This window comes from Ursus americanus, chromosome 24 (assembly GCF_024610735.1).
Source record: "Ursus americanus isolate L20-20 chromosome 24, mUrsAme1.1.p, whole genome shotgun sequence".
In the NCBI taxonomy this organism is placed as follows: domain Eukaryota; kingdom Metazoa; phylum Chordata; class Mammalia; order Carnivora; family Ursidae; genus Ursus; species Ursus americanus.
In genome coordinates, this window is record NC_142150.1 from 44,117,894 (window position 1) to 44,140,337 (window position 22,444).

The following is a 22,444-nucleotide window of genomic DNA, read 5'->3' on the forward strand; positions in this document are numbered from 1 at the left end:
TCGGGGAATAGCTCATGCTCCCTGCAGCTGAAGTGGGGGATCCCGTGATGTGTGGGGCATCACACAGCAGGGTTGTCTGTAGGTGTCACCTGGATTCAAGGCTGCTTTGCACCTGCACTACGAAAGCACAGGAGCAAACCCTGAAAATATTAAAGTGATTCCAAGCAACTTTACTGCATACCAGAACAGAGCGTAATGCTAATTAAAGGAATAAGCAACAAAATCCAGCACCCAACAATATAAAAATGCAAAGTTACCAAGCAAGCAGAGAAGGAGGAAAATATGATGCATCACTAGGAGAGAGAGAAAAAAAAATCAATCAATAGAAACAGACCCAGAAGTGGTAAAATGATGAGGTAAGAGGATTAGAATGTTCAAACAGCAATTAACAATATGCTCTGTGTACTCAAGAAAGCAGAGGGAACCATGAACAGATGAGGAATAGAACGAAAGATATAAAAATGACCCCAATGGAACGTCTGTGGTTAGAAAACATGCAGATTGGGATTAACAGCAAATAAGACACCATGGAAGAAAAGATAAATGACATTGAAGATGTACCGATAGAAACTCTTTAAAGCACAGAGGGGAAAGATGGGGGAAAATACACAGAATATCCGTGACTTGGGGGGTGATATCAGGTGTTCCCACGTACATGTAGTAGAAGCCCAAGAAATAGAGGGGAAGGGGACAGAAAAACCATTTGAAGAAATAATGACCAGGAAGTTTCTCTTATGGGTGTAAGCCACAAGCCCGCAGATCTACAAAGTTAACAAGCCCCAAGCAGAAAAAACGTGAGGACACACACTAAGGCACATCGTCATCAAACCACTGAAGACAAGTGGTAAAGAGAAAATCTTAAAAGCAGCCAGAGAAAAAGGACATGGTGTGTGCAAAGAGGAACAAAGAGGTAGTAGACTTGTCACCAAAACATACGCTTTCAAGAGACAGTGGGGTGACATCTATAAAGTATTGAAAAAAATTGCCAACCTACGGTCTACACCCAGCAACAATATATTTCAAAATGAAGGTGAAATAAAAACATTTTCAGAGTAACAAATCCTAGAGAGAGTGTTTACTGGCAAACCTGTACCCCAAGAAATGATGGAGGAAGTTCTTCAAGCAAAAGGAAAGTGATAACAGATGAAATTCAGAAACACATGAAGAGTGCCATGATTTACAAATAATTACCAGTATGTGGATTAATATAAGAAAATTTTCTCATTTTAAAAATCTCCTTGGAAGATAATTGACTGTTATAGCAAAAAAAGGATAGTAGCATATTACTGGGTTTATGATATACATGGGGGGTAAGCTGTTGGACACGGAAGCACAGAGGATGTGGGACGACGTGGAAGTATGTTGCTAAGAGGTTCTTAAACTCTACGTGAAGTGGTAGAGTAGCATTTGAGCAGAGGCTATTCTAAGTGTGCAATGTATATTGTGAACCTAAGAGCAACCACTAGAGAAAGTGAAATAAAATAGTCATAAAATTATTAATTCACTAGCAGAGGTAAAATGAAATTATACAAACGCCCAACTAACCCAGGAAAAAGTGCACGCACACAAAACATGTAACAGGATGGTAGATTTATACCCCACGTTGACAATTACATTGCATATAAATGGTCTGTACACTCCCTTTAAAAGGCAGAGATTATCTATGTGGGTCAAAAAACAAGACCTAATTGAATGTCATGACAAAAGGGACAGAGATATAGCTTGAACTCAAGGGCTCTCACTGGCCAAGTCCAGAATGATTGGAGGATCAAGATAAATAGTATAGTAACAGGTTATAATTCTTTGAGTAACAAAGAGAGCCATGCGTCCGTGGAGGGGGAAGAGAGAGAGAGAGAGAGAGAGAGAGAGAGACCTTTCTTACAATTGAATATCATTAACCATTAACCATTAACCATTAACACAGAAGCAGCCAACGCTAGTGTTGATAGAGTTTGATGAAGAACAGAGTATTTACACGGTCACAGGTATCTCCCCACAAACTTCCCACTGATGGTCAAGGAAAAATAGTGGCTGCTCTGTAATCTTCAGAACTGTTAAGATCAAGAATGCCGGAGAAAGGCTGGGGGACTGTTCCAGATCCGAAGAGACTTAAGAGAAGGGACATCTCAGTGCAGTGCTTGGTCGTGCATTGATTCTGACTCTGCAGGGGAGGGCGCTGGGCACAGGAGGGGGAACGTGGTGACTGGTGACTCTGGCTGGAAGGTAGGCAGGTGAACCTCGCACCAACCTTGCAGCTCATCTGTGTGTTTGAAAATAGCCAGCATTCATTTTTTTCATTGTGAAAAAGATCAACAAAACACTCACGTACTTTGGAACGGACCCTTCCTTTCCCATGAGTGACCGTTCCTCCCAAATGTGCTCTGAAAGCAGAATTTCTGGAACTGGCTGGTTGTTCCTGGACGAAGAAAGTAAATCTGGGGAATGGGGCTATTTTAGAGCAGAAGCGTCAACAGTGCTCCACCCGTCCCTAAACTTTCGTGCTGGGGACACAAGAACACCAGTGAAAGAACCATAAACATTCCAGGCCAGGCTGTGAGGGCAGATGTTCAAACACTAATCAATTGAAGGAGCTTTTTTTTTTTTTTTTTAAGATTTTATTTATTTATGTGACAGAGAGAGAGAGAGACAGCCAACGAGAGAGGGAACACAGCAGGGGGAGTGGGAGAGGAAGAAGCAGGCTCCCAGCGGAGGAGCCCGATGTGGGACTCGATCCCAGAACACCGGGATCATGCCCTGAGCCAAAGGCAGACGCTTAACGACTGCGCTACCCAGGCACCCTTGAAGGAGCTTCTAACTCACCTGGATGTGAGGTTGAACATGATTTCACACGACGGATTTTTTTTTCAATATCATGCGTGGGATTTTTTTTTTTAAAGATTTTATTTATTTATTTATTTGACAGAGAGAGACAGCCAGCGAGAGAGGGAACACAAGTAGGGGGAGTGGGAGAGGAAGAAGCAGGCTCCTAGCGGAGGAGCCTGATGTGGGGCTCGATCCCATAACGCCGGGATCACGCCCTGAGCCGAAGGCAGACGCCTAACCGCCGTGCCACCCAGGCGCCCCATGCATGGGCTTTTTAAGGGAAGGTCTTTGTTTCCCACACGTCTCTCCCTTCCCGCTCCCATCGATGCAATAAGCTCTCTCCACCAGGAGCGGAGCAGCAGAGCCAGGCACCCGCTGGCTTCAGATGGGGAAGGAGACTCTTACGGGGTGCTGGACATAGAGGGGTGCAAGATGGGAAGGTTTTCGTTCATTGGGGGACTGGCCCTTGGAGAGAAAGGAACGCTCCTTACCTCGCCTTCCAGTCTTTTCTTGCTCTGGACTCTGTGATGTCTCCTGAGATGACAGTTCAGAAACCAGGTTCCGGAGAGGGACGGGGAGTTCAGTTCCCAGGTCATGGAGATCCTACCTTGGAGTGAGATCGGCCATGATGCCAGCTAACGCGGCCGCGCGGGGAAGAGCAAAAAAGCCGAATGCATGAGAAAGGTGTGATGGATAGCTGTGAAAACAAGGTGGAGCTCGCTGCGTTCTACAGAGAACACCCAGGGCTGGCCAGTCTGCTGTGGCCAACTTTCTGCTCTTTTTTAAATGACATGAAGCACCCGGGGTCTACTGGGGCGCCCTGGGGTCCCCTGTGGGGCCGTTTACGAGCTTCTTCTTACTTGTTCAAGCATCGGAGTGCAAAGTGTAAGCGTGACACCCACAAGAGCTGCTTGTCACCTGACGTCCACCCCAGAGGCTATCTCTAACAAAGCGTGCAGCTCGGGACCTCTGGATTCCAGACAGCTCACCAGAACTTACCTGGGCAAAACAAAACAAAGGGAAGGCCATGGGTATCGCAAAAGTGGGTCAGACATTTGGAAGATAGAAGCACAGCAGGGCTTATTGTGATTTCCAGCTTTTCCAGGAATATGGCAAATTAAGAGGAAGGAGACCACTGGGGATCCTGTGAGAAATGGCTGATTCCAGGTCCCGGGGTGGGAAAGGAAGAATATAAGCCTGGAACATCTTGGTTGCAGCAGCTCGTGGCAGAGAAGTGCTCAGAACTTAACGGGTGGGCCAGCAAGACACAGGGGTTGCTGTTGGCCAAAGAGGACGCCCCTAGAGCCTTCAGAAGAATAATGATGTCATGCGGTGTCCTGGACAGGACTCTGGACCCGAAAACGGACATTAAGTGAAAACGAAGACAATCTGAATCAAGTGTGGACTCTGTTTAATAAGAATGCATCAGATAGGTTCATTAATCATAACGAGCGTATCCACTAATATGGGATGTCCGTAAGAGGGGAGCTTGGTGCCGGCTATCTGGGAACTCTGTCCTATCTCCTCGATTTTTCTGCAAATCTGAAACTATCCTAGAAACAACAACAACAACAAAGTAAATACGTAGAAACGTAAGAATGCTGGCCAGAGTAGATCAAGACACATCAAAGATGCAAGAATCATTGAGTGGTGAGAAAGGGAGAGAAAGCCAGCAGGGGGGAGGCCAGGACATTACAGCCGACAAAGGCAGAACACCAGACAACAAGAACCCCTTCTCTGCACCGGGGACAGAGAAAGTGGACCAAAGAAGGACTTTCCACTAAGAATAACTTCTGTGTACCTTTTGGGTCTCTGAAGACTTTCTTCTCCCCTAAAAACAAAGAGAGAAGGCTGCATTTTCTGTCCAGTTGTTGACATTGGAAAGACCCTTCCTTGTAATTCAGCGTTCCCATGACACTCTTTAAAATAATCTTGATGATTGCGTGGGACATTGTCATCATAAATAAAAGCCCCAGGAAAAGCGAGGCTATGGAGGGGTGGGCACAATTAGAAAACCGTAGGTGTGAAACCCTAGGGTTGCGTTTTTTCACCTGAGCCGTGGCCAGGTGGAGGAGAGGGAGCAGGGATCTTCCCCCGGAGTCCCTGGGATTTTACAAGCAATGTGCTTACGTGCAGTTTCTGGCTGGTATGACACTTTTTGAAATAAATTGTATCTTTGTGGAATGAATGTTTTAAATAATAACCAAGGCCAGTTTCCAGATACTCCAGCTCACAGGAATCAACTGAAAACCTTCCCCAGCAGAAGTTACACTGAATCTAGGTATCCAAATTAAAAATAAAATAACTCTTCCAAATATTTTGGTGAAAATAGAAACTTTCCGTTTTATGAGCTATTATTTTTGTCTTCCATCTGTACTCCAAGTAAAACAAAATATTAACGCTTAATTCCATTTTATTTCAACTGTTTAACTTTGCCCCTGAACTTTAAGATAAACATTTACCTGATGGATGAACTGGTGGATTTGAATTTTTAAAACATAGTAAACATTTTCCTATTTAATAATCTATCTAGTTTCTATAAACTGAATCGATTTATTAGATGTTTTAGCTTCTTTTAAGGTTGAATAAAGTTTAAGGTTCATGCAGAATGTTTTTTTAAAGATATTCGTTTCTATTCTATTCTTCCCCATCTTGCTTCCAAAATGGTTATGGAAGTGTATATATTAAAAAAAAAAAAACACGTGTGTGTAATCAAGTTTTTGAGGTGAGGCAATGAGCTGGGTGTGGTTTATTGATTACCTGTGAGATTGAAGGTCGGAAAATCCAAGACCTGAGAGAAACTTTGCCCCTGGTTCTCATCCCGTCTCTCTCCCGCCCTCCCTCCACCCCTCCCCACCCCCGGAGGTGGGTACAGATGGACAGGTAGTTACCTCTCCGGCCACTAGGTGCTGTGCCGCACCTGCTGGAGAGCTGCAAATTGGCAGCTGGTTTCTGCTCGCCAGGAAATGAGATACCTGGGGGCCTTGCTGCCACCAGAAAGTGGACCGACGGGATTCTGGGCACCGTGCTTGCCAGCGGAAACTGGTTCTACTCGAATGTCGAGGGCTATGCCTTGTTTCTTCGTGTTTTCATGTGTGTCCTGTGAACACTGGGTATACACTTCCCGGACGGGCAGGATGTTTTCTTCCTGAACCATGACTATTCTTCACAGCAGTCGCCACTGGTGATGGCTTCTGGCTCATTTCTGATGGCTTATGTTGAGAATTATATGCCACACCTGGGAGGGGGAAATCCAAGGTCCAAAAGGTGCCAAAAGCCCAGCTCAGCAGAGTAAGCTGGCACCTGACATGAAATAAGATCAGGGAGCTCAGATCGCTGGCTGCACCTTCCCAGGGCTCCCCCATGTCACCGGCGGAGGCAGCAGGGGTCCTGGGGGCCTCGCCCCTTGGAACTCCGGCTTGGCAGTTCCACCAGTGAAGCCCTGTGGATCTAGAATTTTCTTTGTGGAAAGGATTATAATCACACATCAGATTTATTTTATAGATAGAGGACTCTTTGGATTATTTCTTCTTAGGAAAATTTTGGGAAGTTGTGTTCCTCTAGGAAACTGTTTCATCTAAATGTTTCCATTTATTTGCATGAAGTTATTCATGGTGTGCTTATGTCATCTTTCTAATGTCTATGGCAATAGGAGTGATGTTGCCTCCTTATTCCTGCTGCTGACCATTTGTGTCTTCTTTTTCTTCCCCCCAAAGAAGGGCCCTGCTCACGACCCTCGCCTGACCTTCCTCCTTCTTGTCTCTCCCTATGGGTGAGATCTGTGGGGCCCAGGGGACCACCTACATGAACCCACACTTCCCTTCTGAGACCATGCTTGGACACTCAGGCTCCAAAGATCCCACACGGACCCAGCTGACTCCCGAGCCTGCACGGACCCTCTCAAAGGGAGACTGTGGGCACACCTCGTGCCCCATGGACAGCTGCGAGGCAGCTGTGGGTGGGGTTGTGGTCAGAGCTTGGATTGACATGCTCCTCATGGTATGGGATGGTGCTGGGGTGGTGGGCAGGGACTGTGTCCCCATCACCCCATCTTCCGGCACTGATGTTCAAGGAGTTTGTGACTTTTAAATTTGAACCTAACCTTCTTTGTTGTGAGAGGGTAATTTCTCAAAGTAGGAGGAGAGAATATACTTATTTAATAGTTTGTTAGCTTGATTTGTAACATAGATACTATTTTTTTTAAAGATTTTATTTATTTATTTGACAGAGAGAGAGACAGCCAGCGAGAGAAGGAACACAAGCAGGGGGAGTGGGAGAGGAAGAAGCAGGCTCATAGCGGAGAAGCCTGATGTGGGGCTCGATCCCATAACGCTGGGATCACGCCCTGAGCCAAAGGCAGACGCTTAACCGCTGTGCCACCCAGGCGCCCCTGTAACATAGATATTAGACATGTGGCACACAGTCTGCTCTTGTTAGGGACAGGCCTGCGTCTGGACAGAGGTTCATCAAAAGTATTAGTCTTTTCAAGGAGCTGACTTTTAGGTTTGTTCATTTCTCCGCGACATGTTAGTTTTCTAAATCACCGATGTCCATGCTTACCTGCATTATTTTCCTCCTTCTGCGTTACATTGATCTGCTATTTTTTTCTCGCTTCTTGGTATGCACGCTTAGATAATGGATTTTCAGCCCTCTTTCTGACTGTGTGCACTTGAGGGCCATGCAGCTGTCTTCGCCTGCAGGCTCAGCTGTGTACGATGATATGGGTAGCGTATCTTGGTATCTCCGTCTTCACTGTGATGTCTTCTTTGGTCTGCAGCTTATCTAGAAGAGTACCACTTGATTTCCAAACATTGGGGCATTTGTTTCAGTTGTGTTTTTGTCATCAGTCTCTATTTGTTTCCACTGTCCTCAGAGGACAAGAGCTCGGTACTCCAGACGTGCCGAGACTGTCTTTATGGCCCAGCACGAGCCACGGAGGCACACGGTCTGTGCACACTTGGAAAGTCCATATTCTGTAGTTCCGGAGGATTCTTCTGTCTGCAGAAAGCCTACCATTTGTGGAAGGCATTAAAGTTCCACAGTGATTGAGGACTTATTCCTTATTTCAGCTCTGTCGGGTTTGGTTTCATGTCGTGTGAGAAGAATATTGTTGACAATTGTTCTATCTTTCTGCTGAGTTGGTGTGCCATTACGAAACAGCCCTTTTCATCTCTAGGAAAACTTCTTGCTTTGAAATCTACTGTATTCGATATTAGGACAGCTGCACCTGCTATCTTTAATTGTACTTACATGGTCTGTACTTCATCTTTCAACATGTGAGCATTTGGGGTCTTTATATTAAAGTGTGTCTACTAATAAATAGTAGAGAACTGAAGTTAAAAAAAAAAAAACCTCGCCTGATAATGTTGTCATTTAATTGGAGTATTTAGCCCATTTATACTTAATATAATTATTAATATACATCTGGATTTATACCCACCACTTACTCTTTGTTCTTTATTTTTCCCATTTGGTTTTTGGTTTTTTTTAACCTCCTTCTTTTTCATTAATCAATTCTTATTTGATTCCAGTTGCTCTTTGATTAGCTGGCCAGCTGTACATTCCTTTATTCTCCTTCTAGTGGTTGCACCAGAAATTATGAAATGCATCCCTGGCTTTTTAGAATCTGTCTTAAAATTGTGCTTTTACCACTTTGGAACATTAAAGTAGAAGCTTAAATGCCTTTCACTTCATTTATCCCTCTCTCCTTTAGTTTCATTTTTGCTGTGTATTAATTCTATTTCTATCTTAGTCCTACAGGACATTATTCCTGCTGGCTTAAGCAGGGGTTTGCCCACATATTTGCTCTTTCCAATGTCCATCCATGATGCTTCCATTTGGGGTTAGTTCCCCCCGTCTGAAAAAAAAATCCCTGTACTGTTTATTTTAGTGCAGGTCTGCCGGCCACGAATCCTCTTCAATGTCGTTCATCTGAAAACATCTTTATTTCACCTTCTTTTTTGAAAGATATTTTCTCTCCACACAGAATCCTAAGTGGGTACTTGTTTTTTTCCGGCCATTTAAATATGCCCTTAAGCTTCCACAGTTTCTCAGGAAAGTCAGCCATTAGCCTTAGGATTGATCTTTTGAAAACATGCTTTTTTCGCCTCTGGGTGCTTTTAAGGATTTTTCTTCTTGTCCTTCATTTCCACCAGTTTCCCTGTGAGGTGCCTACGTGTGGTTTTCTCTGTCTGTCTCTGCTTGAGGATAGTTAAACTCCTTGTGTCTGTGAGGAACAAGTCCTCCCCTGCCTCTCCTGCTCCAGAACTCCAACCACACCTGCGGGAGGCATGGTCCCTAAAACCTGTGTGTCTCTGTCAGTCTTCCAACTGTGTTCCAATTTGAGGATTTTCTACTGGCTTCTCAGTTCACTGAACTTGTCCACTCTCCAGTTTGCCGCCCTGCCCACCTTCCGAATTCTCATTTGGGGCTTTAGAATTTCCATCCGATGCCCTCTGCGGATTCCAGCTCTCGTACTGAAATTCCCCTTGTTTTCATTTAGATTCTGCAGCAGGTTAACGTACGAGTCTGATAACCCCAGCACCTGGGTCTGCTGTTAGTCTGTTTCTCTTGTCATTTGTTTGTTTGTTTTGCTTGAGTTTTAATTATTGGACCCTGCCTCCTGGCACTTGCTGTAATTCTTCACGGACACTGGATGCTGTGCCTGATAAAGGGGATGGCTCTGGAGATGCTCACCTCTTCCAAAGAGGATTTTCATGTCTTCGGTGGGCAGAAGTGGACAGATATGCTCGTTTCTCTCAGGGTTGGAGATGATTTGAGCTAGACTTTGGATCTGGGGAAGCTGGGCCCCTGAAACATAGCCTTTCAGGGCTCTCAGCTGAGAGCTGGCAAGTTTACAAGGACCCCCGCCTTCCTAGGGGCCCCGGACTCCAGACTTGGCGTCGTCAGGCCGGAGTGAGATGGGTTAGATGGTCCAGAAGTGGCTGTCTCTCGGCTGCCTTGTCCAGCATCCCTTCCTCAGGGCTTCCATGGACTCTGGTCCTGTAACGATCAGGGGTTACTGGCCCAGTGGCATCACAGTCAGCTGTGTGCATGTCTGTCCTCCTGAGATTAGGGGGCCCAAATCCAGCTGCTCTCCGAGCCCCTTGGAATGGTTGAGATCTCTGAACGTGAAGACCTACATGTGTATTTTGTAAAGTTCCCCAGGTGAAGAAGCAATGGCTATCTAGACCTTCATTTTGTAAATATCGGCCAAGACACTGAACTTTGCTGGGGTAGGAAAGTGCCAGAGGCTCTAGTCCACCTGGGACTTATTGTGCATTTGTTGAAAGAAGAAGGGGAGGGAAGCATTCCTCAGGAAAGCAGATCCCAGCTCCGGGGCCCAGCCCCTGATCCCATGAGAGCTGGCCCAGCTCCCACCGCGCTCCAGTGACCAGCGGCCTTGCAGCAAGAGCGGGCATTTTAGCTGAGTGATGTCTGCCTCTCTTCAAGATAAGAGTAAATTTATGTTAATGCAGGTCTTATCACTCGGGCATTACCCTTTGCCTTCCCCATGTCTCACCCTGTTTTCTTGGTGTCTCGTTACACGTGATAAGGAGAATAGCCTTCACCCCATTGTGATTCTGCACCTCACCCACCCACTTCCCCAGAACCCTGTTTGTTCTGGGGAAATATGACCTGGTGATATCAGGTCATTAACCCCTCTTTTGGTCATTTTTTGTTGAATCGAAACCGGGCCACCGCCAGGACAAAGGTGTGTCCTTGGCTGGCTCTGGGCCAACCCCTGGGCTCTCCCCACCCCCGCCACGAGCCGGCTCCAGTTTCTCCCCTCCCTCTTGTTTCTTTCTCTTCTTTTCTGTTCCCTTCTTTGATTCCTCTTTTTTCTCCATCTGGAAGCAAAAGCTTTACCACTTTGGAAGAGGATGGATGAACGCGGTGGGGCATGGCCTGCTGACGTCACCTCCCCCCCTGCAAAGGCTGTTTCTATGGTGGGAATGGTGGAGGGGGTCTCCTGCCACCTGGGCAGGTTCGTGGCTCCTCAAGGGGGGCACTTATGAAATACCAGCCTCCCTGCTGCCTTGTGGGCGTCCTACACCCGGTTGATGGTGCTGGATCCCCAGCCCACTGGGGCAGGTCCGGACACTGAGCGTCTGTGCCCGTGCAGCAGGGGGTGGGGGTACTGCGCTCAGGCGCCGACTGTCGAGAAGAACCCCACGACCCCCCTCCCCCCAGTGCTGGTTCCCTGGCCTCAACCCTGCAGATGAGAAGGAAATCTTCTCCAAAGGCCAGATGCTTATCTGAGAAACAGGTTTCTCCATCCCCATGTCCCCAGTTGTTGCTCTAAACCATTTGTCCTCCTTTGTTCTTGGTTCTATTTTTGCAGTGGAGAAACTTTTCAGATGGACACCCTGGACTGAGATGAACTTTAAAATTGCTCCCAGGGATCAGACAGATGCTGGCCCCTTCCCTGCTTGTGCTGGTGGCCAAAGTCAAGGCATTGGGCATTGAAGAGCTGGCCCCATCCTGGCCACCCCAGCAGGAAATAAAGGTTTTCCTTGTCCTCCTTCCCCCAAACCCCTTCCTCCTTCCCTTTGCCTTTGCTGTGGAAAGTTCTTCCCCTTTCTCCACATCCTTCATCCCCACCAGTCTGTGGGCTTGGTGCCAGTTGCCCCGTTTGCCTATGAAAATTATTTGAAAGAGAGAGGTCATTTACACCTTAGTATGAATTTGATCAGTAGTTTGCCTTTTCTCAGGATGTTTGCTTTCTGGGTCAGTGAAAGGCTTAGTGCCGCAGTGTAGACGTTCATGGTAGTTACAGGAACGGGTTAGGGATGGAGGGCCTCCCTGGAGTCCAGGCACTCCTGCTCACAAGCTGCTAATCCCGAGTCCTGGCTGAATCTGCCTACTGCCCGTGTTCCAGAACAAAGACATGGGGGAGAGCGATTTGTGGCATAACCAAGCACAGGGCGTGGAGAGAGCTGGGATGGGGCCGGGCAAGGAGGGGTTGCACAGAGCTCCACAGGACAGCTGACTCCAGTCTGCGACGTGGTTGCTGCAAAGGAGTCCCTGTGTGGGGCCCAAGCCTGGAAGAGGCTGGTTTTGGGGAGCAGGCTCCCTCTGAGACACATAGGGCTGCCCTCGGGGGCAGTCAGCCACTTCTGGAGTCCTCCAGAGCTCCATGCTCAGTGTCATTAGAGAAGCCTTTCATGTTGCTGGGGGTCCCTGGCAGAAATGCACAGCCTAAACCCCTACTTCTAAGCTCCCCTCCAACCCAGCAGGCTGGGAGCCCTGCAGCCCTGCCCGCCCCTCAGAGTTCCTCCCAGCCTCCGGGCTGCCACCTGGCTGTGGCCTCCACCTGGAATGTTCCTCCCTGGACCTTCTTTCTCAGGGCTGGCTCCTCTCAGCATACGGGCCTCTGCTCGGTTCTCCTTTCCCCAGAGAGGCCTTCACGATCACCCCTACCCGCCATCCCATGGCACCACCATCACCGCCCGCCAACATTCCTGCTTGTTCTCTGTGTGTCTCCCCCACTGGCAAGTGCGCCCGCGGGAGCAGTGGCTCGGCTGCAGGGTTCACTCCGCGTCTCCAGCCTGGCGCTCAGAGACGCTCAGTGAAGGAATGAACGTGATCATGTGAATGAATGTGTGGCGAGAGGCAGGTCGGGGCGGCGACAGGCCCCAGACGGCTGAGTGCTCGCCCTGTTCAGCCCCCGGGAATCTGTGGCCATTGTGATGATAAGGGGCCATCACAAGCAGACAGCCAAGCGCTGAGCTCCGCCCATGTCATCACAGCGGTGACCAGTGGGGTCCAGGCACCACGCTGGCGTCATGCGTGGGACCCACTCTGGGGGTCGTGGGTCCATTCTCACCACCCCAATAGCCTGCCTATTATTAGGACCCCAGAGCCTATGTAATTTGTCCAAGGTCGCCCTGCAGGCATACAGGAACTTGGAGGGATTCTCTGGAAAGTTCCATTCCAAAAGATGAGTTAACAGCTCTTCTAAAAGTCCCCTGGGACGGTCTCTTCCATGCGCATTTATTGAGCACCTGCTGTGTGTCAGGCATGTTGAATCTCCCTGTCCTGGCTGATTCAGGCGAGTGCTGGCAGGGGCATCCTGATTTTGGCCCTGCCCCTGGTGGTGTCATGGTGAAGGCTTCTGCCGTCCTGGGGAGTTTAAAATACCGCCAGGAGCAGAGACGCAGGCCAGGCCACCATGGTGACATTCCTCTCCCCGGAGGGTCAGAGGACCCCAGGGACTGCCCTTGGCACAGCTTCACCGTGGTCAGGTGGGGGAGGTGCTGACACCGAGGTGGCCAGCTCACCCTGTCGTCCAGCACGGAAGCACCCGCTCACCCCAAGGAACATGCAGAAGGGCCCAGAAGCAAGGAAAGGCCGTGAGATACCCAAGGGGGGGCCGCTCTGCTGCTGGCTCCCGGGCTCACAGCCGGCACTGCCCACGTCGGTCGCCCCGGTCTGCAAGCGCGTTGCTCTGCAGGGGTGCCCCTTGCTCGTGGAAAGAAAGCACCAATGCACGTCATCACAAATCCTTGTGTTCGTATCAAGACGGAGTCCCTGTTGCCAGTCCCGCTCCCCTACCCCCTCCAGCAAGGTCTCTCCTGAGTGGCTGTGAATGCCCCCCTGCAGTGAGGCCCACGATCGCCCCCTGTGGGAAAGTGCCCGCCCCACTCCCTGGGCGCTCCAAAGCCCCTGCGGCCTGCTCTGGGGCACCCCAGTATAAGCTCCCCAGCTCCGGGTCAGCCGTGTCGTGCTGGGTCATGGGCGGCAGCGCCCCAGAGGCAGCCGTCTGATGGATGAGCCCACAGCCCTGCCCTCCCCTCCTGGCCCCTCCGTCTCCCCACCCCTCTGCCCACCCCGCTCATGCCTCCTCCTGCAGGCCTTCCTCTGCTTGGAGCAGCTGTCCCCTCCCCTGCAGCTTCCTGGTTCCCCATGACTTCCTAGGGCTCCCCTGAGAAGCCACTCCCTCTGCAGGACCTTTGTGACCTTTCTTTCCCAGACTCTTCCCTACTTCTGTAGCCCATGGTTTTCTGTTTGTTTTTTTACTTTCCCGGGAGACTGTCAGCTCTGTGGATGTGTCCCTTTGTGTCTGTGGCTCACAGCTCCATGGCAGCTTTCAGTAGGACCTTAGTAAATGTGCTGATGGCCCCAGCAGAGGGGAGGTGCTGTCTGGTCCGCGGGGAAAGCTGGGCCTGCACCTCCCCAGGCCAGGGCTTGTCAATGGAGCTTTTGTGGCAGGGGGACCAGCAGCCTCTGGAGCTTTCGCTAGCTGTTCTATCAACTTCAAATGTCAAGACAACAACTTCGTCCTCCTTGCTCCCAGGAAAGACCTGTGTGTGACAAAGGCAGGCCGCACAGGGGCTGTTTGAGTCCAATAGAAATTGGCCTGTCGGTACCAGTCCCGCCCCCCTGGGGCTTGAGACCCTGGTGAAGTCCACGTTATTCGTTCATTCATGCTTTTGACAAATATTTTGGCAACCTGCAGAGTGCCAGGCTCCCCTAGGTGCTGAGAACGCAGCAGAGAGTAAGCCGGACAAAAGCCCCCTCTCCTAGCACACAGAGAAAATAGGTGACAGGGTGACAAGGGACAGGTGACAAAGGACAGAAGCAAAAGGAGGGGCTTGGGGGCAAGGGCCCGGGGAGGCTCTCTGGAAAGGCGATATCTGACCTCACTCCTTTGAGGCCATGAGCCGATGTCTGCCCCGTGCTGAGGGGGTCCCAGCAGTCCCCTCTGTTTGGTCCCCAGCGCTGTGACCTGGAGGCTTGGCGCCCTGGCTCTTTGCTCGAAAGCTGGCCCGCGTGTCGTGGGTGTGGCAGCCAGCCATCTAACTCCGCCGGCCGGGAGGCCTTGCCTGGCCTTTCGAAGGCCCGTTCACAAAGGCGGGACGGGGCCTGTCCGGCGTCCCCCTGGAGAGCAGAATTTCCCCCGGACAGCCTTGCCCTACGAAGTGATTCAAGTGCTTCAGCTCACACAGGACCCGGTCCTTCTCTGGGCACGATCTCGAGTTTCTCTTTCCCTTTGTCTTCCTTTTGGAAGGAACTGAGCGCTCTGAAGTCCCCCCTGAGGAAGGATAGGATGGGCTTTCTCTTCGGAGAGGTGTCGGGAAGGAGCCTCTGAGCAAGGAGGGGTCTTGGGCTTTAACTCAGTGCTGAGGTCGGAGGTCAGGCTCGCCACCAAACGAGGAGGGAAGCAGAGACGAGGAGCCATGGTTAAGAAAGTTGCAAGGTGCTTGCCCTGAGAACCAAATCATGGAATAAAAGCAAACAAGTGCGTTCCTCGTCCAAGGGATCCCCTTGCTGCTTAGGGGCGGGCGGGTGGAAGGGGCAAGGAAAAAAAACCGAAACGGAGACATTGGGTTTTCCAGAAAGTCTGATTTCAGACGTAGCAGTCCACACACAGGAAGCAGGGGAGCTGAGCCATGCTGGAGGCAGGGGCACGGGCATCTTGGAGGGGGCAGCCCTGGTGCCCTCCAGGGTCAGTCTGACCACAGATCCTGGAGAGTCTGGGTCGTGCGGGGCTGTGGCATGGATTTCAGAGCCACTTGTCATGTCTGCGTGAGGCTCCGGGGCCATCGTTAGCCCTGTAGGGATCCCTTGGGCCCCGCTTGTTACGAATGCATTCTGCGGGACAGACCTCGGTCCTGGTGGGGACACTGTGGCTCGCTGTCCCTGACTCCAAGCAGTTTACTTCTCGAAGGAAAATGCTTGGGGGCCCACACTCCTTGACTAACTGGCTCCCGTCTATGCCCTTTTCCTAGATCCCTGTGGCTACTTCTTATGGCATTTTCAGGCAGGAAAATCTAGAGCCGGTGACTCATGACAAGTTAGCCTGGAGCTGGCATCCTCGCCAGTGGGGTGAATTGTGCAGTCGATGGGGGCGATAACGTCTGGGGAGGGAAACAAAGCTGGGAAAGGTATGAGCAGGGTAGAGGTAATAGGAGGTGGGGCGGGGAGCGAATATGTGAACACATGCTTCTCCCTCCACTCTGCCCCTCACCCCTGCTTGTGCTCTCTCTCTCACTGTCTCTCAAGTGCATGAGTGAATGAATGAAGGCAAATGAATGAATGAAGGAGTGATCAAATCATGGGTAAACAAATGAATGAATCCCCCAACCAGCCAACGTGGTTTTCCAGAAAGTCTGGAACAAGCGCTGCAGGCACGAGCTTGAGACACACCCCCCCCCCCGGGGTGCCCACCTCCTTGAGCGTGGGCCCGTGTCCAGGAGTCCTGAGGGGAGGCGGCTGGGTCGGACACCCCCACCCCCACGCACACGGCCCGGCCGGCAGCCCATCGTGCTGTGGGCACCGCGGAGAGGCTGACACGGGGGACCCTGGGAGGATGCCCTCGGGTGCACAGGTGGACTTCTTGTGGGTCAAATAGAGAGCTCGCACATCCCCCATGTGAAGCCTGCATGACCAGCCCGTCAGCAGACGGCTCGGTAAGTACAGACGACTCAGCTAAAACCTTCAGGAATGTGCCTCCGACCGGCTTGGAGGCAGAGGCGGCCTTCTCTAACTCAGAGCTGCAGGCGTGAGGGGCCAAGAAGGAGGCCATCTTCCCTGGAACAACGAAGAGCCGTGCGAGCCTGCAGGCGACGGGGTGCGTCCGTGTGTTCCGGGAGAGTCATGCCTTTCCTGCTGATGGAACAAATTCGGGTTCATTGCAGAAACCTCAGAAAAATGTAGAGCAGAGAGGAAGAGCCATGCAATACAGGTTTTCTGAAGCAGTAACCACAGGCTTTGGAGCAAAGCTGTCCATCACATTGTCCCCAACCCTGCGCAGCTCCGAGCCCTGGGAATCTGGTTTGTCTGAGCCCAGACGGGCTGTCAGTGTGAACTGCACCCCAGATTAGGAGTGAAAAAAGGTTCCTTTTTTAAGGAAAGGTTTAAAAAAGGCTTAAAAAAAAGTTTTTCCCTCCCTTAGGAGGGAAAAAAAGGTAAAATACCTCATTAGTAATGTTTGTATTGATTATGTGTTGAAAAGATAATATTTTTGTATAATAGGCTACATTAAATATTTTATTAATTTTTTTTAATTTTTAAAAAGATTTCATTTATTTGAGAGAGCAAGAGAGAGAGCACAAGCAGGGGTGAGTGGCAGAGGGAGAGGGAGAAGCTGGCTCCCCACCGAGCAGGGAGCCCCATGCGGGACTTGATCCCAGGACCCCAGGATCATGACCTGAGCCGAAGGCAGACCCTTCACTGACTGAGCCACTCAGATGCCCCTATTTCATTAAATCTACCTCATTGTTTTGTTTTGTAGTGTGGCTCCTGGCACGTCCCAGGTTCCCTATGTGGCTCACTTCGTGCTCCTACCGGCCAGCGCTGTTCTATGGGGTCCGGGAACTCCCTCCTTTCAGACGGAGACGTTCCTTCAGGAAGACGAGGTCTGAGGTGCAGAACCTGGAGGAGGTTTGGGTCTGATCCCCCGTGTTCGGTCGGGGAGACCCGCTGACTGCTCAGTGAGGCCTCTGCTTCATTTGTTCATTTGTGTGCCACAAACAATGGGCCATCGCGCCAGCCCGCAGGCCCCAGGACGCAGCGTCCGCCCGAGAGAAGCTTACAGCCCAGCGGCTCCGCTGCGGGAGGGAGGCCTGGACTGAGCAGAGGCCCGGACACAAACAAGCTGGCACTGAGTCCCATGCCCTCGGAGGCACAACCAAACAGCAAGGTTTTGCAGGAAAGGCCGTTCATGGACCCACAAAAACCTGGCAGAGCTTTGACTCGTGTCTGGGATGCCGTCTCGCAGGAAAGCAGCAGGGTCATCCCATAAGGATACCCGAGCCTTGTCCCCTGTCCAGGGAGCTCCAGCTTCACTTGATCCTTGGGGGAACCGTAGAAGCCATACGCGTCCAAGACGATTCGCTTCAGCTGTAGCCAGAGCCTATGACGTCAGGGTCCAACTTCCCTGCAGATGGGTCTTTGGGGAAATTAAGGGCAGCGTGTGATCACTGACCCCAGGGGAGCCGCAGGGCAGGTGCAATGCACTTACACTCCCAACACACACACGTGCACACACGCACGCACGTGGAGGACACAGGGCCGTGGGGCTGCATGGGGGAGACGCTCACACTCTCCACAGTGCAGGGATCCCCACTCCCATCCCAGCTCCGCAGCCGGGGGGCCTCGGCCGCCTTCATCTGAGCACCCCGTCCTTGTCTGTCCGAGGCACCATCCATACCGTCGGGAGGAAGGTCCGAGTACATGGGGTGGGTCAGGCTCGGGACAGCAGTTGAGCTCACCTCGGGGAGATGGGCATCCTTTGTTCTTGCGGAGAGTTTTGGTGAAAGGGAATCTCTACTGCTCTGAGCCTGGCGGGCCAAACCTCTGCTCTTCTCTCAAGCCCCGGGATGAAAAGTTAAAGCAGCAAAGGAGGTTTCGAGGCTTTCCTTTGGAGAAGCAGGAGGCATGACGTGGAGTTTCCACACTGCTGGGCAGGGTGGTCTGGCGGCTGGCTCGGCCTCGGCCCGCGGCGGGGGGGCTGTCTCTGTGTCAAGCCCCCAGAGCGGGCAGGGTTTCTGATGCCCAGGCATCTATCGGGGGGCATGAATGCCATGATTCCCAAAGGGGCGCTGGGGAGGAGGGAGCACTTTGAGACTCAGGCTGGACTTCCCCCCACACTTCCAAAGAAAGGGTCCTGGGAGGGGGAGACCTCTGTGTGAATCCACTTGCAGACGGTTGTCAGCACCATAAGAACTCGAGTTAGTATTTGCAGAGAGCTTAGCACGGTGCTGGCTCATAGCAGGCTCGTTAAATAAGTAAACACAATCAGGGAAATCTGTGGTGTGCCAAGGACCGAAAGGGGGTGAAGGGTAGAAGTAAAGCAGAAGACAGGACCGTGGAGCAGAAATGAGCCTGAGTCCCGGGACAGAGCCGAGAGGGGTTCCAGCAGAACAGAGCCGGGCCAGAGAGGCTTCCTGGAGGAGGTGGCGGCTGGCCGAGCCCGCCAGCTTCTAACCCAGCCGGGGGTGATTTTCGGGTTCTTAGGAATTCTCAGAAGGCAAGCTTGGGTTAGCAAAACACATGAAGTGTCTGAAAATGCTCTGAAGGAAATAACGTCCAGGGATTCCGTTGGGGGGAAAAAAATTCCCCCAGACAGAACTTCATGCTTTGGCTGTGCTCCAGAACTTTGGGCTGGCGGTTTCCGTGCCCACGGAGTCTCCCTGCCCGTTGCTCAGGGTTCTGACATCATGCGAGGGAAGGAAGTGACAGGAGTCCCGTCTCCTGCCCACCCCATCTCAGTTATAACCCCCCCCCAGAATGCCTCCCCCCGGGAAGTTACACCCAAGGCGCTTTGAGCACATGAGGTCATATACCTGTTCGGCATCGGGTTTTCCCCCCACGGGATGCCTGCTGGACACTCGCAGGGGTGCAGAGCCAGCGCGGGAGCAGGACGGGGCCGCTGAGCTCACAATGGCCCTGACTCATGAGCGGCTCACTCCTTCCACGCGGTCTTCCCCACCCAGCTGCCCGCGTGAGTCAACATCATTTATTCAGCACCTCTGAGTGCAGAGATCCGTATTGGGGAGAAAGCTGGCCTGTTGCAGGGGTGGCCAGAGTCAGACAGGGCAGCCCTGTACTACCCCCTCCACCAACTGAGAGTAGCCGGGGCCATCTATGCGTTTTGTAAAAATCGCCTCTCCTGCCTCGTATCCCTCTAGTCCCGTGTGTGCGTGCGTGTATGCATGTGTGTGCTGAATTCACGGAGTGAGCCCTGGTTTGGACGGTCAGGAGAACCAGATGGAAAGCCAGATCTGCCTCTTGGCTGTGCCTGAAGCCAAGCACATCACCTCTCTGGGCCTCTGCACTCCCATCTGAGAACTTGGGTGATAAGATCAGCCTCCCGGCTCTTCCTGGAGAGCGCAGGCAGGGGCCTACCATAAGCCCAAGAAGAGTGGTTCTCCACCGGGGGCGGTTTTACCCCCGGGGACATCTGAAATGTCTGGAGACATTTGTAGTTGTCACACTGGGCGGGAGAAGAGCCACTGGCATCGAGTGGGTAGAGACCAGGAATGCTGCTGACGATCCTACAGGGCCCAGCCTGGCCCCCAGGACAAACAGTGATCCAGCCCCAAATGTCAGCAGTGCCGTGGAGAAGCCCAGCCCCAGGGCACCATGGTAGACGAGCGGCGTCGCTCAAAGAATCCCTGACCCGGGGCTCACCACGGCCTGGCCAGGCGGAGGGCCCTGCCCTGCCTCACTGTCTACGGCTTGGTTTATTCACCTTTTCGCTAGGGCTGCTGACAGCCCCGGGAGTGCCCAGGCACGCGCAGCTGGTCAGGGCACAGAGCAAGACGTTCCTCCTCGTGGGCAGGGGCAAGGAGGGGAAACCGATGTTGTTCGGAGGGGCCCCCCCGAGGCTCTTACAAGGGAGACTGTCTTGCAGCTCAGTCCCCTCTGGCATCTCTTGTCACCCCGGGCTTGTACTGCTGGCGATTATTACAACGTCAGCAAAGACTGAGAGCATGACAGGGGCTGACATCACAGCAGGACGAGAGGGTGGCCCGGTGGCAAAGTGGGGTGAGCTGGGAAGCCCGGAGCTTCCCATAATAAAATGCCCCATTTAGACTAATGAGGCTGGTTTTTACTCATTCATGAGCGGGGAATTAATCCTGCTGGTGAGATCTGTCCCTTCGGGTTTTTAATGATGAGAATCACTGAGTCCAAAAGCAGAAAGTGCAAAGCTGATGGCAACAGTATTTCTGGGGGCCTGTTCAGAAGCAATTAGCGACTCGGAGCAGAGACACGGTCCCGACAGGATGGCCCATAGGAGACGCCGTGAGGCCGGAAACCAGCGGCTGAAATCGTCACCAGACGAGGGACGCTTTAAAGTCCCAACTTGGGGGAGAGCTGGGTGGAGAAGAATCCTGTTGCCCTCCCTGGCTTGGAGGAATGTTGTTCTTACTTCTTGGTCCCTGAAATCCCAAGACCCCTGCAGTCCCAGCCCAGGCCACAGTGGCCCTGGGGACAGGATCAATCCCTGCTGGCCTGTCCTCCGCTCTGTACAGAGGCCACCCTGCATGTCCCCTCCACCTGCCGAAGCATTTCCACGCTGTGCACCTGGGAGCCTGGGGGCGGTAAGAGGATGCAGAATGCATGGAGGGGGCAGAGCAACGAAATGTACTGGTCTGTGGCAGCGAAAGTGATGCTTTATGAGCAAGCAGGTGTCTGGGCCCAGCTAAGTCATAAATCACAGAAGCAGGTGAAACCCGGCTTCCTAGGGAAAGCCAGAGCAGGGAGGCGGGCACCGCCCTGCCTGAGAGATTGTCCCCCACTGTGTAGCAGCTCGCAGAAGGGCTCAGGCACCCTGCCCCAAGCTCTCTCCATCAGCAGTCCAGGGGTTTGGGAATGTCAGGGTACCCAGAGTTGAGGAATTACAGTTTTGCTCCTTGTTCGCAAATCATACCTCGTAAACTTCCACAAGATCCTTCGTCACTTGAAAATAAATTTAGAAAGTCAATGTATTAAGGTTACACAATCTTGGTTGTTTACCAACAAGGATAAGAAAATGAAGTTACATAATCCTGTGTGTGTGTGTGTGTGTGTGTGTGTGTGTGTGTGTGTGTGTGAGAGAGAGAGAGAGAGAGAGAGAGAGAGATTCTTCCCAGCCTTGGAAGCTCGAACTGGCCTCAGCGTGGCAGAGACCATGGAGGACTGTTTGTGGTGAGGACTTGGCCCGCCTGGCACACTTCTCCAAACCTGTGCTCACTGTCTGAGATGCAGACAAAGGGTCCTTGTGGGCCACTCAGTGCCCACTGGCAAGGCTCGCCCAAGGGCAGAGTAACCTTGCTACACCTCTCAGAGTTCAAGAAGTTCACAAACTGGAGCCTAAGTGGGGGTGAGGGAGAAGGGAAGCTCATGACCATGACAAGATGACAGTAGCAGTAACAGCGGTCCCACGGCCCAGCCTCCCCCCCCCCGTGCCAGGTGCCGAGTCCCAGCTTCATGCATACGGACACTCACGGGAGGAGACACAGGCTCTCTGAGGCTAAGGACACCTGACCCAGGTCACAGGGCTGGAAGGTGCCAGAGCTGGAGCCAGACCCCACCCCATCTCCCCCAACTCTATCCTTTCTGATTCCAGAATCCACCCTTGGACCCAATGCGTGCCGATGGCATCAGCACCTTGCAAGATAGCTTTATGATCACTTCTTTGGGCCCGGAATGTTCCTCCGTGGCCGTTTGACAAGCAGCCATTGGGCATCAAGTGTATGAACCCAGTGTAAAATAAGGTGGAGTAAAGGAAGTTCTGTGGTCAAGGAACAGACCAGTTCTTGCGCTTGAGTGCTTGGGTGAGGGGCAATCCAGGATGACTGCCTGGAGGAGGTGGCGTTCAAGGCATACCCCAAAGAACTAACAAGATGTAGGGAGGCAGAGGAAAAGGAGAATTTATTCCCACTGGGCAGGCTTGCCAGGGTGACCCCTGGGGGCTACACCGGGGCATGGCTGCTCCTGGAGACCTGTGCCATCCTCCTGCAGGGATGGTGGATTACATCCGTCGGTGCTCCTGGGGAGCACCTACCACGTGCCAGGTCCCTGCTCATCCGGGATGAAAGCGGTCCAAGTCACTGTCACTCCCTCAGGGAGGCAGTAGAGCGTCGCGCAAGGAGTGCAGGCAGCTCTGCGTGAACCCCAGGCCCCTTTC

At 51.9% G+C, this 22,444-nt stretch overlaps 1 protein-coding gene across 5 annotated transcripts in view; it reads left to right on the top strand.

Moving 5' to 3' along the window:
- The window catches only part of ANO1 (anoctamin 1), a 157,491-nt gene that overhangs the window by 50,598 nt on the left and 84,449 nt on the right, over nucleotides 1–22,444 (top strand). The window lies entirely within an intron of this gene.